At 42.0% G+C, this 14,921-nt stretch overlaps 1 pseudogene; it reads left to right on the top strand.

Moving 5' to 3' along the window:
• The first annotated feature begins 1,085 nt into the window (after positions 1 to 1,085).
• LOC135565505 (general transcription factor II-I repeat domain-containing protein 2A-like) lies at positions 1,086 to 14,254 on the top strand (annotated as a pseudogene).
• Positions 14,255 to 14,921: the final 667 nt, after the last annotated feature.

Below are 14,921 nucleotides of genomic sequence, written 5' to 3'. Positions count from 1 at the left end.
AACAGTAGTGGAGAGGGTAGCAAGTTTTAAGTTCCTCGGCATACACATCACAGACAAACTGAATTGGTCCACTCACACTGACAGCGTCGTGAAGAAGGCGTCACCAAAAGCACTCACAAACTTCTACAGATGCACAATCGAGAGCATCCTGGCGGGCTGTATCACCGCCTGGTACGGCAACTGCTCCGCCCTCAACCGTAAGGCTCTCCAGAGGGTAGTGAGGTCTGCACAACGCATCACCGGGGGCAAACTACCTGCCCTCCAGGACACCTACACCACCCGATGTTACAGGAAGGCCATAAAGATCATCAAGGACATCAACCACCCGAACCACTGCCTGTTCACCCCGCTATCATCCAGAAGGCGAGGTCAGTACAGGTGCATCAAAGCTGGGACCGAGAGACTGAAAAACAGCTTCTATCTCAAGGCCATCAGACTGTTAAACAGCCACCACTAACATTGAGTGGCTGCTACCAACACACTGTCATTGACACTGACCCAACTCCAGCCACTTTAATAATGGGAATTGATGGGAAATGATGTAAATATATCACTAGCCACTTTAAACAATGCTACCTTATATAATGTTACTTACCCTACATTATTCATCTCATATGCATACGTATATACTGTACTCTACATCATCGACTGCATCCTTATGTAATACATGTATCACTAGCCAATTTAACTATGCCACTTTGTTTACTTTGTCTACATTCTCATCTCATATGTATATACTGTACTCGATACCATCTACTGTATGCTGCTCTGTACCATCACTCATTCATATATCCTTATGTACATATTCTTTATCCCCTTACACTGTGTATAAGACAGTAGTTTTGGAATTGTTAGTTAGATTACTTGTTGGTTATCACTGCATTGTCGGAACTAGAAGCACAAGCATTTCGCTACACTCGCATTAACATCTGCTAACCATGTGTATGTGACAAATAACATTTGATTTGATTTGATTTGATTGACCACAAGGTCTCAATGGGATTAAGGTCTGGGGAGTTTCCTGGCCATGGACCCAAAATATTGATGTTTTGTTCCCCAAGCCACTTAGTTATCACTCTTGTCTCATGGCAAGGTGCTCCAAAAATGGCAAGGTGCTGGAAAATGCATTGTTTGTCACCAAACTGTTCCTGGATGTTTGGGAGAAGTTGCTCTCAGAGGATGTGTTGGTATCATTCTTTATTCATGGCTGTGTTCTTAGGCAAAATTGTGAGAGAGCCCTTTGCGGCCCTTCTTGACACCAGGCCATCCTCCAAAAGTCTTTGCGAGAGCCAAGAAACACGAGCAATGGACATTAGACTGGTGGAAATCTGTCCTTTAGTCTGATGAGTCCAAATTTGAGATATTTGGTTCCAACCGCAATATCTATTTGAAAGACGCAGAGTATTTGAACAGATGATCTCCGCATGTGTGGTTCCCACCATGATGCTTGGAAGAGGAGGTCTGATGGTGTGGGAGTGCTTTGCTGGTGACACTGTCCGTGATTTATTTAGAATTCAAGGCACACTTAACCAGTATGGCTACCACAGCATTCTGCAGCAATACGCCATCCCATCTGGTTTGCACTTAGTGGGACTATCATTTGTTTTTCAACAGGACAATGACCCAAAACACACCTCCAGGCTGTGTAAGGGCAATTTGACCAAGAGTGCTGCATCAGATGACCTGGACTCCACAATCACCTGACCTCAACCCAATTGAGATGTTTTGGGATTGGTTGGACCGCAGAGTGAAGGAAAAGCAGCCAACAAGTGCTCCGCATATGTGGGAACTCCTTCAAGACGTTTGGAAATGCATTCCAGGTGAAGCTGGTTGAGAGAATGCCAACAATTGAATGGGTAAACCCTTGTGACCTTCGATTAAGATAATACAATAAAGCCATTGTTATCTAGCACATAACTCAGCTATGAAAATGTGGTCCTTCAAAGTATTGACAGAAATATCCAAGGTATTAAAGAAATATATTTTCTTATTAAATGTTCTTATTCAACTGAAAAAGATAATTGATGACGGTATTCAAGACGAACTTCTCTACCTCTAGAGGCAACCAAATGCAGTATTGAGCACCCAATAACAGAAAAACAGAAAATAAAGGACTGGTAACAAAATAAGTGTATTTTTTAACGTTAATAAAATAGAAATGTACCACCCACTAGCTATTCAAGGTTTGTTTTTTGTTTGTGTAAATGGTAAAATGTAACTTTAACTCACATGGCCCGTGAATGCCCAATGCATCCCCAATACATTCTCATAAAACACAGCCACGTGCGTCCTTCGCTCTATTCAATTAGTTCCCAAGGGGAACTAGTAGCTCTAACAGGTTCCTGTTAGAGCTACTAGTTCCCCTTTGGGAACTCCCCTCACCCCCCCTGAGCTGTAATGTGGCGCAGGGAACTATTAATGTCAAGGTTCCTCATACAAAAGTGACACAACTGACCCAAATTGATTCTGGAAAATATAAATTACTTATAGAACAACTTTAATTATAGGTTAAATAATGGTCCTCACTCCCACCAAGGAAGTTTTTGAAATTGTATTGAGGTGGGGAAAATAAATGACAGAAAAATGTATTGTAAGCAGTTTTAAATTAGAATGCAATTATGGACACTGCAAGAAACCCAAGGACAAATAACATGGTATATCAACAAAATTCAAGATTAGAACTTGGTGAGGTGATTCAATCTGAGTGAAACTTGAAACAAGAGAGAGAGAAAACTATAAACAGTGAAACTTTGTGGATGGACTGAGAAAATGATAATATTGTGGAAATGACAGGTTGTCCAAAGTCACTGTGGACGTGTAGGTAATGTATCAATAAGACCCATGTTAGTTAATAACTTAATAGGCACTATCCAAATAAAGTGCAACCCAAAGATCAGAGCTTCTGTGAGAGGCTCTGAAACAATTCAAGTCTTCCAGACAGTGCTTCTCGGCTGCATAGTGTACTGGAAAGGGGGTGGCTGTACAATGACACCCTTCAACTACTATTCAAATGTTCAGTGCCAGTGCAATAAAATAAATAGTATAGAGTCACAGAGTGCCTGCAATTAAACGCTACAACCAAAGACAAAGCGTTTACAGGAACACTTTGTCAAAGCTCTTAAAATATAGATTTGATATATTTTTTCTGTTTACTGTACATGGCTCCTTTGCTGAGTCTTGAATCACTACTTTCCTCTCCCCCTCCACTCAGTGTTTTTGTTCAACAGAAAACCAAAACATATGGCAGCAGATCCACAAGGTCTGCCATGAGAGGTGACTGTATAGTTCCCTTAAGGAAAAGCACCTTTAGTAAATCCGCTTTCTCTGTGAGAGCTTCCCATGTCTGCAATACACTGCCATCAGACACACATAACTGCACCACCTATCACACTTTCACAAAATGTGTGAATACATGGCTAAAGGTCAATCGGATTTGTGATCATAATCCCTAGCTGTGTATTGCCGCTTTCAATGTTGTCTGTTGTCTGTAGCTTGTGAGGTGTGGAAGCACTTTGTTGCTTTTAGGAATTTTGTCTTGCTGCTTTTTGTTCTATGTTGCTCTGTCTGTATGCTACATCTTGCTCGTCCTATGTTGCTCTGTCTGTATGCTATGTCTTGCTTGTCCTATGTTGCTCTGCGTGTGCTCACTGCTCAATGATTGTCTATATTGTAATTGTTTTTAATAACCTGCCCAGGGACTGGGGTTGAAAATTAGCAAGCTGGCTTAAAACCGGCACTTTTACTGAAACCTTGATCAATGTCCCTGTAAAAACAAAATACACTCAAACAAACTCAAGCTGTGAGCTGTAAAGAAACAGATAAGCAAAATGTCGAAGAGAGTTCGCTGACCACGGACCAGATTTATTGATGTGTTACATATAGGGCCCTATAGGGAGTTGTTCTGAACCATGTGACCTGACCAGGAAGTATGCCTGGTCCCCAGTATGAAGACATCATGCACATACATTTAATTTAAAATGTACATAAATGATTCCCATTTGTTTGTATCTCACCTCAGTGGGTTAGTGAGTGGGCAGGACGAGGGTTAGATAGCGTCTGGAGCTTCTTCTGCAACCAAGTCTAGATTTAACTTTAGCTTGTATAGAATCCAGTGAGGCTATAAAATGTGTGTTTGCAAAGAGGTCATATGTAAAGGTCTCATAATGCAGCATGCCATACTTGGCCAATCTTTAAGGGCCACAAAATGAGCAGCGACAATGCTGGGGGTGTAAACTGGATTTTGAAACTGAAGGGCTGAGTAGAATGATAACTAGTTTAAAATATACTGATAATTGTACACATTTTCCCAAATCTTCTCACTAATGATTAATTTACAAAATATACAGGATGAGACTCTTATTCTGAAGGATTGCAAAAAATCTGTGACCCAGAAATATTTCGATATTCTATCCTGCTTCACCACGGTGAGACAGCCAGAGACAGGCAGGAACATTCTACAGTGGATCTTTGAGCAACGGACGTCTGAGCGATGCAAGCATGGGCAAGGGAGCTGAACAGGGAGGGAAAAGCTTACATTTATTCACATCCTCCACGATATTGCGACCAATCGAAGCTCACCATAGCTTCTAACCTGAAAGAGATGGCGAAAAGCTGGTCAGAGACAGCATGCCAGTGTTTTGGAAACAAAATAAATAAGGGATACCGGTCTGTAGTTTGACGTCAGAGGAGTCTTGTGTTGGTTTCTTGAGGAGTGGAGAAACTCGGGCCGTTTTGAAGTGGGATGCAACCAATGGTCAGGGATGAGTTTATAAGGGAAGTGAGGAAAGACAGAAGGTCTCCAGAGATGGTCTGGAGAAGGGAGGTTGTCGGCCGGCCGGACCTCACTAGTCACAGGATTTCATCTAGAGAGAGAGGGGAGAAAGAGGTCAAGGCGTAGGGTGTGAGTGGGACCAGTGGACTCAATAGGCTGAGTAAATGAGGAGCGTTGTTGTCAACCTTCTTTTCAAAGTCGTTGACAACGTCGAGAGAGGGAGGAGGGAGGGGTGGAGGATTAAGGAAGGAGGAGATGGTGGAAAGAGCTTCCAAGACTTAAATTGACATTTAGAGTGATATAAAGTGGCGTTAGCAGCGGATACAGAGGAAGAGAAGGTAGATAGGAGGGAGTAGAAGGATGATAGGTCCTCCGGAAGTTAAGGGTGCGTTCCTAAATTCACTCTGGCTATCTACTCTGATTTCAGAGCACTTTCGTCTGAGTGTGCCAGAGCACAGAATAACTGAATTCATGAACGCGCAACACCCACTGAATATGACCGGTATCAGTAAAAAGTCATTAAAATTGTTGCCAGAAGCATATTTACAGTCATTAACGCTCTAGTTCACATGAAAACAGCTTAACCAGCTCTGCTAGGCCGAGGAAAATGGTCAGAGGGAGGTCTCTCATTTGTGTCTGGAAGTAGCTAGTAAGCTAGTTAATTTTAGCCAATTAGCTTGGGTGCTTTACTGCAGTTACGAGGTCAGAACGCTCAGATCAACCCTACGCCTCGTCCATAGCGTCCAGTATGTGCTATGAATGCTCCGAGAGCGAAACGGTCTGAATTTACACATTATACAATGGTTAATACTTGCCTTTGTATAATGATTTAACTCTCATCGCTTGTGGGACATTTATTTTGAAGGCACGTATAAATAAAAACTGCACGAGGACAGACATTGACAGACAGGCTAACACACACGTTAGTTACAAATAGTAGCTAGCTAGAAATTGCGCAAAAATGTGTTTTTCAAAGATTTAAAAGAAAAGGAAAGTAGACAATGAATGTAGGGTGTTCAAACAAGAGCGGAGATCAAAATATTTATTTATTGAGGTATCAGGGAAAGCTGTGTGCTTAGTGTGCAAAGAGAGCATCGATGTCTTGAAAGACTACAACTTGTCCCGAAACTTCCAGACGAAGCATGCAGAGAAATATAGGAATATGTCTTCTGGGCAAAGGGCAAATGCATCGAAAGAGCTGCTTTCTCAGTTGCAAAAGCAGCAAGGACTTTTCACAAAACTGCATTCAGCAAACAACAGAATTGCGAGAGCTAGCTTTGTACTGTCCCACAAAATTGCTAATCCTTGGCCCTAGATGAGAGCAGTAATGCACGTGACACAGCGCAGTTGCTGATATTCCTACAAGGCATAACACAAGACTTTTAAATTACAGAGAAGCTTGCTTCAGTGCAGTCAATGAAGAGCACAACCACAGGGAAATATTTATTGGAGGAGGTTAATAAGTGTGTGGGAAAGCTGAGTTTTGGAAAGTTATCCAGTGGGACCACAGATGGTGCCCAAACTTGACGGGAAGAAACATTGGCCTTTTGAAAAGGATACAAGATTTTATTTATTTAACCTTTATCAAACTAACCAAGTCAGTTAAGAACAAATTCTCATTTACAATGACGGCCTACCAAAAGGCAAAAGGCCTCCTGCGGGTACTGGTGCTGGGATTAAAAATACTTACAAAATATATAGATATAGGACAAAACACACATCACGACAAGAGAGACAACACAACACTACATAAAGAGAGATCTAAGACAACAACATAGCAAGGCAGCGACACATGACAACACACCATGGTAGCAACACAACATGACAACAACACGGTAGCAACACAACATGGTACAAACATTATTGGTCACAGTCAACAGCACAAAGGACAAGAAGGTAGAGACAACAATACATCACACAAAGCAGCCACATCTGTCAGTAAGAGTGTCCATGATTGAGTCTTTGAATGAAGAGATTGAGATAAAACTGTCCAGTTTGAGTGTTTGTTGCAGTTCGTTCCAGTCACTAGCTGCAGCGGACTGAAAAGAGGAGCGACCCAGGGATGTGTGTGCTTTGGCGACTTTTAACAGAATGTTACTGGCAGAACGGGTGTTGTATGTGGAGGATGAGGGCTGCAGTAGATATCTCAGATAGGGGGGAGTGAGGCTAAGAGGGTTTTAAAAATAAGCATCAACCAGTGGGTTTTGCAACAGGTATACAGAGATGGCCAGTTTAAAGAGGAGTATAGAGTGAAGTGATGTGTCCTATAAGGAGCATTGGTGGCAAATCTGATGGCCGAATGGTAAAGAACATCTAGCCGCTCGAGAGCACCCTTACCTGCCGATCTATAAATTACGTCTAGCATGGGTAGGATGGTCATCTGAATCAGGGTTAGCTTGTCAGCTGGGGTGAAAGAGGAGCGATTACGATAGAGGAAACCAAGTCTAGATTTAACTTTAGCCTGCAGCTTTGATGTGTGCTGAGAGAAGGACAGTGTGACGTTTAGTCATACTCCCAAGTACTTGTATGAGGTGACTACCTCAAGCTCTAAACCATCAGAGGCAGTAATTCTTCTTACCAAACCACATGACCTTTGTTTTGGTGTTCAAAAAACTGTTAACAGTGGAGAAAGCTTGTTGGACGTGAAGAAAGCTTTGTTGTAGAGCATTTAACACAGAATCCGGGGAGGGGCCAGCTGAGTATTAGACTGTATCTGCATATAAATGGCTGAGAGAGCTTCCTACTGCCTGAGCAATATTGTTGATGTAAATTGAGAAGAGCGTGGGACCTAGTAGCTGAGCTGAAACCAGATCAGATTTTTTTTCTTCCTGCGTTGCATTATTCATCAGGAGGTGCTCTGTAAATGTGTTCTGAAAATGAGCCATGTTGGGGATACAGTCTCTAAAGTGGTAAACTTCATAAGAGCAAAATCTTTAAACCACAGACAGTTTGTCTCACTGTTGGAAGAGAGAGTCGGGTCATGCAGATCTCCCCTACCACACAAACGTGAGATGGCTGAGTTTGGGGAAGGTGCTTAAAAGGGTGTGGGACCTGAAGTCTAAGATTGCTGAGTTTTTTCAAATGAAAGGAAAACATGTGGATTTCCCTCAACTGCAAGATAAAGAATGGTTGGCTAATCTTGCCTTCACCGTGGACATCAAGGCCCTAATGAATGAACTGAATTCTGAACTACAAGGGAAGGGCCTTTTTGCACAACATCATTTGTACACATCATTTTTGTACATCATTGTCAAAGCCTTCAAGGGAAAATAGTAGAGTAGAAGTAGAAGCCAACAATCTCACCCAGTTTCCGACATTACTTGTTTGTTCCCTATCAGATGACCAGCGGGGGAAGTATACATCGCTGCTGCGTGCTTTGAACGGTGAGTTTTCTCGTCGTTTTGAGGATTTCAAAGTGTTGGAAAATGACATGCTGTTGGTTTCCTCTCCTTTCACCTTCCATGTGGATTACGCTCCCACTGACCTGTAACTTCAGCTTATCGTTCTTCAGTCTGATTTGTAAGTCGCTCTGGATAAGAGCGTCTGCTAAATGACTTAAATGTAATGTAAATGATGCAGTGATTGGTGAACTATTCAAAACAATGTCACTGACCAGGTTCTATGCATCTCTCGATGAACAAAACTTTCCAAAGATTAGGAGTCCTCCTCCGAAGATGTTTGTACTGTTTGGGTCAACCTATGTATGTGAACAGACATTTTCAGTGACAAAATATAACAAGTCAAGGCACAGATCATCTCTTACTGGCTCTCACCTCTCAGCAATCCTGCGCATAGCGACTTCAGAAACTATACCTGACTTCACTGCACTAGTCAATGCCCTTCAGAGACTTCACTCCTCAAAACTGATTGAGTAGTTTAAATGTAATGTTAAGCTCTCTCTCTTTCTTGTGCTTTTGTACATACCCGTTAACAATTGTTCTGTCCTCAGCACAAGGTGCACCTGTGCGTATGACTGATTCAACCTTTGAACACATATTCTCAACATTAAACAACTGTGTACTATTGGATACTGGTGTACAATGTTACAGATCAAATGCATGTCTGGGTGACATGTCTGGTGAGTATGCAGGCCATGGAAGAACTGGGACATTTTTAGCTTCCAGTAATTGAGTACAGATCCTTGCGACATGGGGCCGTGTATTATCATGCTGAAACATGAGGTGATAGCCGCGGATGAATGGCATGACAATGGGCTTCAGGGTCTCATCACAGTATCTCTGTGCGTTCAAATTGCCATCCATAAAATTCAACTGTGTTCATTGTCCGTAGCTTATGCCTGCCCATACCTTAACCCCACCGCCACCATGGGGCACTCTGTTCACAACGTTAACATCAGCAAACTGCTCGCTCACACGACACCATACACGTGGTCTGCCTTTGTAAGGCCGGTTGGACGTACTGCCAAATTCTCTAAAATGACGTTAGAGGTGGGTTATGGTGGAGAAATCTCTGGCAACAGCACTGGTGGACATTCCTGCAGTCAGCATGCCAATTGCACGTTCCCTAAAAAACTTGAGACATCTGTGGCATTGTGTTGTGTGACAAAACTCCACATATTAGAGGGCCCTTTTATTGACCCCAGAACAAGGTGCACCTGTGCATATGACTGATTCAACCTTTGAACACAGCAGCATCACATATTCTCAACATTAAAAAACCTTGTACTATTGGATACTGGTGTCCAATGTTACAGCTGAAATGCATCATTCATTTACAGATAAACACAGCCACCTCGTCTGATATTAGGGAAATGGCCTGATTCCATTGTTTACTTTTTGGGAAACAGCCATGGTGCATCATCATATGTGACTGACCGCCTTGAGTCGGTCTTATGTAGCAAAATTTGAAGTAATTCCGCTTTGAAAGTTGATTAACTTGTAACCCCACTTTTGAGAAAATGGCCCTTGACTGTTTTTGTAAACCCACTGGAGAGATCTTCTTCGTCTACACCCATTCAGCATTGTTCACACTGTCTTAAGCCAGCCCCACCCATCTCTTTAAGAATTCACATATGAGGTCATGTGCTAAACAGTGAGTAGTGTAGTAAAGATTAAGATTAAGTGGTAAAAGTAGTAGCCGACAATAAGGAAAAATTCCAGGTAAACAGAAAGTGTCCAGAAATAAAAAATATTTTATAAATATTAGATGACGCTTACCAAGACACACTCTAAATTGATGGGTCATGTGAAATAAATGTTATATCCCCCAGCAACATCTTGCTAAGTGGATGGGTCTCTACAGAAGGTGTAAACGGTACAGCGAAATGGTTCCTTGCATAGTAGCAATATCAAAAATAGACACTGTCAATATAAAGAAAAAAATACAAGTGTCAATGCCAGTAGAGAAAGAACTAAATAATATACAGTATGTACAAGAACAAAATTAATAACGATATCAGTGATATTGGTGATAGACAAGGCAATTATATGCATACAATCAGGGGTAAAGTGGCTGAGCAGCAGGATACATAATAATAGTACCAGCAACGTATTGTTAGGAGAGAGTCATGTGAATAGAGGCACTACAGATAGTGCTGATGACTGGGAACTCGCCCCCAGTGTTGAACTGGTCCGTCCGAACAACGCATGAACAAGGGAATCCATATTCGGAGCCTGTTTCTGTCCTGCCCTTGACCATAGTGCTGGGCATGTGATGTCCATAGCTTCTTCGTCCCAAAACTGCCCAATCTTCTCAAAACGATATGTTTTCCAGCTGTGTCCAGTCCAGGTGGTGCTTGTACAGGCAGACAATCTATGTGAGGAAGGATGTCAGGGTTGTGCAGCAGCTGAAACTTGGTCCCGACTGAGTCCAAACGCTCCTTGGCGACAACAACACCAGGCTCCAGATCATTGAAGCTGTAAAACAGGAAATAACAACACATGTTTTTGAAGACGTTACAACCTTGCATCACATCAATTCACCTCCTAGATAAGATGGAATAACCTCATACAATGCAATGAAAATTATATTCACCTGAAGTACTGGTACTGCTTGATCTGTGGCAGCGGCCAGAAGTACGGAGTCAGGTGTTGTTGCCAGCCATAGCTTTCCACCAGCACCGTTTGTAAGTCGCTCTGGATAAGAGCGTCTGCTAAATGACTTAAATGTAAATGTAAATGTACCATCCTCCAGTCCAACCAGCTGTGGGATGTTGACCCCTGTCACAGTGCTGTCCTTCACAACACCAGCAATCTCAGACAAAGTCTTCACTCTGGTCTATCTGAAGCGCTGCTTAATGAGGCCAAAGCAACAGTCTGGGGGCAAACTTGGTGTGGCCTGTGATCAGGAAGTGAAGGTCCTGACCGTGGCGGTGTTTGTGTATAGTCCGCCAGGCACAATATCAGAGCACAAACTTGTTCGTGTTTTGGCCACTTGCAGTTTTCACAATTCAGGTCAACATGTGTTTTCTCAACTCTGTAGTTGGTGAAGAAATAGTGCATGCAGCTGATGACTTGATGACTGCACTGCTGCTTTTGCTGGATGACATGCCTTCATCAATCAAGTAGTTGACTTGTTGTGGTATTCCTTCACAGCAGACACCAAACAAGCCACACTTGCAAGGAGTTAAAAAGTAGGTGGGACCTGGCTGCATAGGGTACGAAGGATAGTGCACTTGCAAACAACAAAAGAACATCAAGATAAATTTAAATTAATTGGGTCCATCTATCTATCTATGTCCTTAATCAGTATAAAGGAGGAAATGTTGCTTACTTGTTGAGCAAAAACAAAGCTGTAATGCATAATGGTTCAGTAGGGCCCCCAGAGACAACTGCAGGTCTTGACAGGTGGTATTGCAGTCAGCAACCATCTTATAGTAGACAGACCGCTCACTCTGAACAAGTGCTTGCTTTACCAGCTCTCTTTTTGATGGGAGGCATTAGACCATTATCCTTGTATGACTTGTGGAGGAGAGTCAAGAGTGTTCTACTGATTCCAGATTTTGCATTATTATACAATAGATAGTCGTAATAACCGTCGGACACACCCGGCTAACTTGATAGGTCATGTAATCATCTGGCGAAGTAGAGTATTTTCTTTAGGCATGTAGCTAGCTAGCAAGCTAAACAATTAACCATATTCCCAATCCATAGAGTACTAGCAATAGAAATCGATTCTCATAGCTAGCTAAAGTTAACCAAATAGGTTCAATGTTAACTAGTTAGCTAGCTAACATTAGGCTATAACTAGCAATGCAAATGGCGCTCTGAGATAATATTACTTCACAGATCATCATCGTAATGTTAGCTAGCGAGTCAGCCACCTAACGTCAGCTAGCTAGCTAACAGTAATCTTTAACTTGGGGTCCATAGTTTAGACATGTAGCTAGCTAGCTACCTAAACGATTATCCAAATTCAGAGTACTAGCAATGCAAATTGATTTTCATAGCAAGCTAAAGTTAACCAAATATGTTCAATGTTAGCTACCCAACATTAGGCTATAACTAGCAATGCAAATGGCTGTGTTAAATAAGACTTCCTGTGTTGTTTCCGTTTTGTTTGTGCAGCTTGCTTGGCCCGTTGTGTCAAGTGACTCTGGTTCACATAATCTGATTAGTTTTCAGAGTCAGAGTGAGTTAGCATGGTATGATCGTCCTCCTGAAAGTAGTCCATCACAACTTTTTCCCACTCACCTTCGTCGATAGCGCCTGATAAATTCAGGGAAACAATGTTATTGAGAGCAGTAGCAACACATTTGCAGTTATTCATGGCTAACGTTATATCTTTTGAAAAAACTGCAGTAGAAAGGATTATCTACACACAACGAGGAGCTCATTTTATAGACAGAAGACTCTTGCAGACCAATCCGAAACTCATCTCTCGGTATGTCCAGCCCATACATTATCTCAGCTAATCATGGCTAGCGGGAAGGTTCCTCTCTTGTTCTGTGACTAAACCAACTAGGCTCGTAATTTAACAACTTTATTCGTATTTACAGATGGCATACAATTTTGTTATTAAGGCACATGGAAGTTAAACATTTCAATAAGGCATTTCTGACAAAAAAACATTTTTATAAAAAATGTAAAATAACGCTCAAATGCGTCTTCTGTGAAGTCGTGACTTGCGACACGCCTAGTTTCCCGAAAGTAGTCACATATTAGTGTCTAAGCAATGAGTCAGTAGGAAAAAGGTTCAGGATCAAATGCCTGCAAAATGTGATTAGGAACCATCATATTATTAATCACAGTTGAGGAGACATATCGAGCTGACAGAAATACCCACCCACAGCTGCTAAGCCAATTATGGGTGCCTAGAGAGAGCTCACCACTTGTTCAAAGTTCTCTGCCTTTGCCCTCAGGTGTCTCTCTAGATCCAGGTTCTCCTGCAGGACCTCATACTTCTCGACACTGAATGCAGAAAAGATCTAATCAGAACTTATAAAATCTGCACGTGTTTCTGTTGAAAGCGCACCCGTTTCACTTACATAGTTTTTTTTACACATTTAGTCTGGTTTTGTGGTTGGCCCTAATATTATCTCTGACCCTAACCTTAAATCTGACCTTAATCACAACCTTAACCTTAGTCTTTACCCTTAACCTTAGCCCACATCTTCAAACAAAGCTTAACTGCAAACTGGTAACCTAAAATATACATTCTGCAATTTGCATGCAGTATAAAAGGTTATGGAAAGTCGTGAAACTTCAAGCCTGCCAAATTACCAAATGAATCGTGATTTTGTTTTTTGACAATTTTCTGTACGAAATATGCCTCCAGTCATTAAGGATCACCCAGCACTCACAGCACAGTGAGGGGGTTCAGGCTTCACTTGACTCTTCTTCTTTCAGTCAAATGTAACCCAACTCAAGGTTGCTTCGCAAAAAAAGCTACAGAGAGAAGGCCGTCTTAATTGCTTTGCAGAAGAGTCTCTGACCTCTGTTGTACTTCGCCAAGAGCTTCTTTAGTTGGACTGTCTGCAATCAAAACCGTATTAACTACAGTGACGAGTAGCAACTACAGTGAAGAGAAAAATGAAATAGTTAATTTGATTGTGCTGTTAATTGATTTCACAAATAATTCAATAGCGATAGTATTTTGTAGAATACTGTAGATGGAAAGCATCCATTTATTTATTTTCCTAATTGTACGAATGCGCATAGGGCCTACTCTATGACAACATAATAGGGACATCTAGATTATGCTGTTTCACCAAGAGGATCAACACGGATTTTCAATTTCAGAGATGGATTTTGAAACTTGTAGCAACAAAAAGTATTTTTAAACCACCCACAAATCTATCAAATCTATCTTCTCTGATGTCCCTTAGTTCCGCTCTTATAACCTCAATGGCAGCTTGCTTTTTCTACGTGTGCTTCCCCACTCTCCTCCTCCCTTTCTTCATCCTCCAGGCTGATCGCAGCGATGGTCTCTGGCCCCAGGTGGGCCAAGTACAACATACTCTTCCTCTTTAAGAAGCGGTTCTGCTGGTACAAATGGAGGGAGGAAGAGGTCTGGATGACCTGATTCAGGGATGTATGAATGACCATACGGATGTCCAGCAAGAACAGAGCCAAAGAATGTCAGGGCACATCTCATAAAAGTGACTGATGGCCTCCCAGTCACCCCATCCCAATCCCACGGCTAAAGCCCCTCGTCATTCTCACCAATAATCACCATTGAATCTAATTAATTATGACAAACAAGGAATAATAATGATTCAACATCCTTTCCTAATCTGTCCAGAACTCATATTAATTGTACAATGGGTTTCCAACACTTGGCCCCCCAAACCGAGCTTAACACCATCTCCCATCCTTGTCCTCTCTTACCCACCCAGGCCAAGTTTATCGCAACCTCCCGTCTTTCCCCTCTACCTTCTTCTCAGACACATTTACACCCCTCTATACATCTACTTACTCATCCATTCTCCTTCATTCACACACAACATATACCCTATGCCTCCGCATACCCATTCTCTCCCACCCTCCTACACATATTCATATATTTATCCTCCTTCACTCAACCATTCATATGCACAGCCACACATACAGTACACACACACAAATACACGCACACACACACACACACACACGTCCATAGATTAACTATCAACATACATGCTATATTTCCTCTTTTATATTATATTTTCAATGTCCATGTACAGTACCAGTCAAAAGATTGGACACACCTA

This window comes from Oncorhynchus nerka, linkage group LG28 (assembly GCF_034236695.1).
Source record: "Oncorhynchus nerka isolate Pitt River linkage group LG28, Oner_Uvic_2.0, whole genome shotgun sequence".
Taxonomy (NCBI): Eukaryota; Metazoa; Chordata; class Actinopteri; order Salmoniformes; family Salmonidae; genus Oncorhynchus; species Oncorhynchus nerka.
Note: the sequence above shows the minus strand (reverse complement) of the source record. Positions and strands in the feature narration are given on the sequence as shown.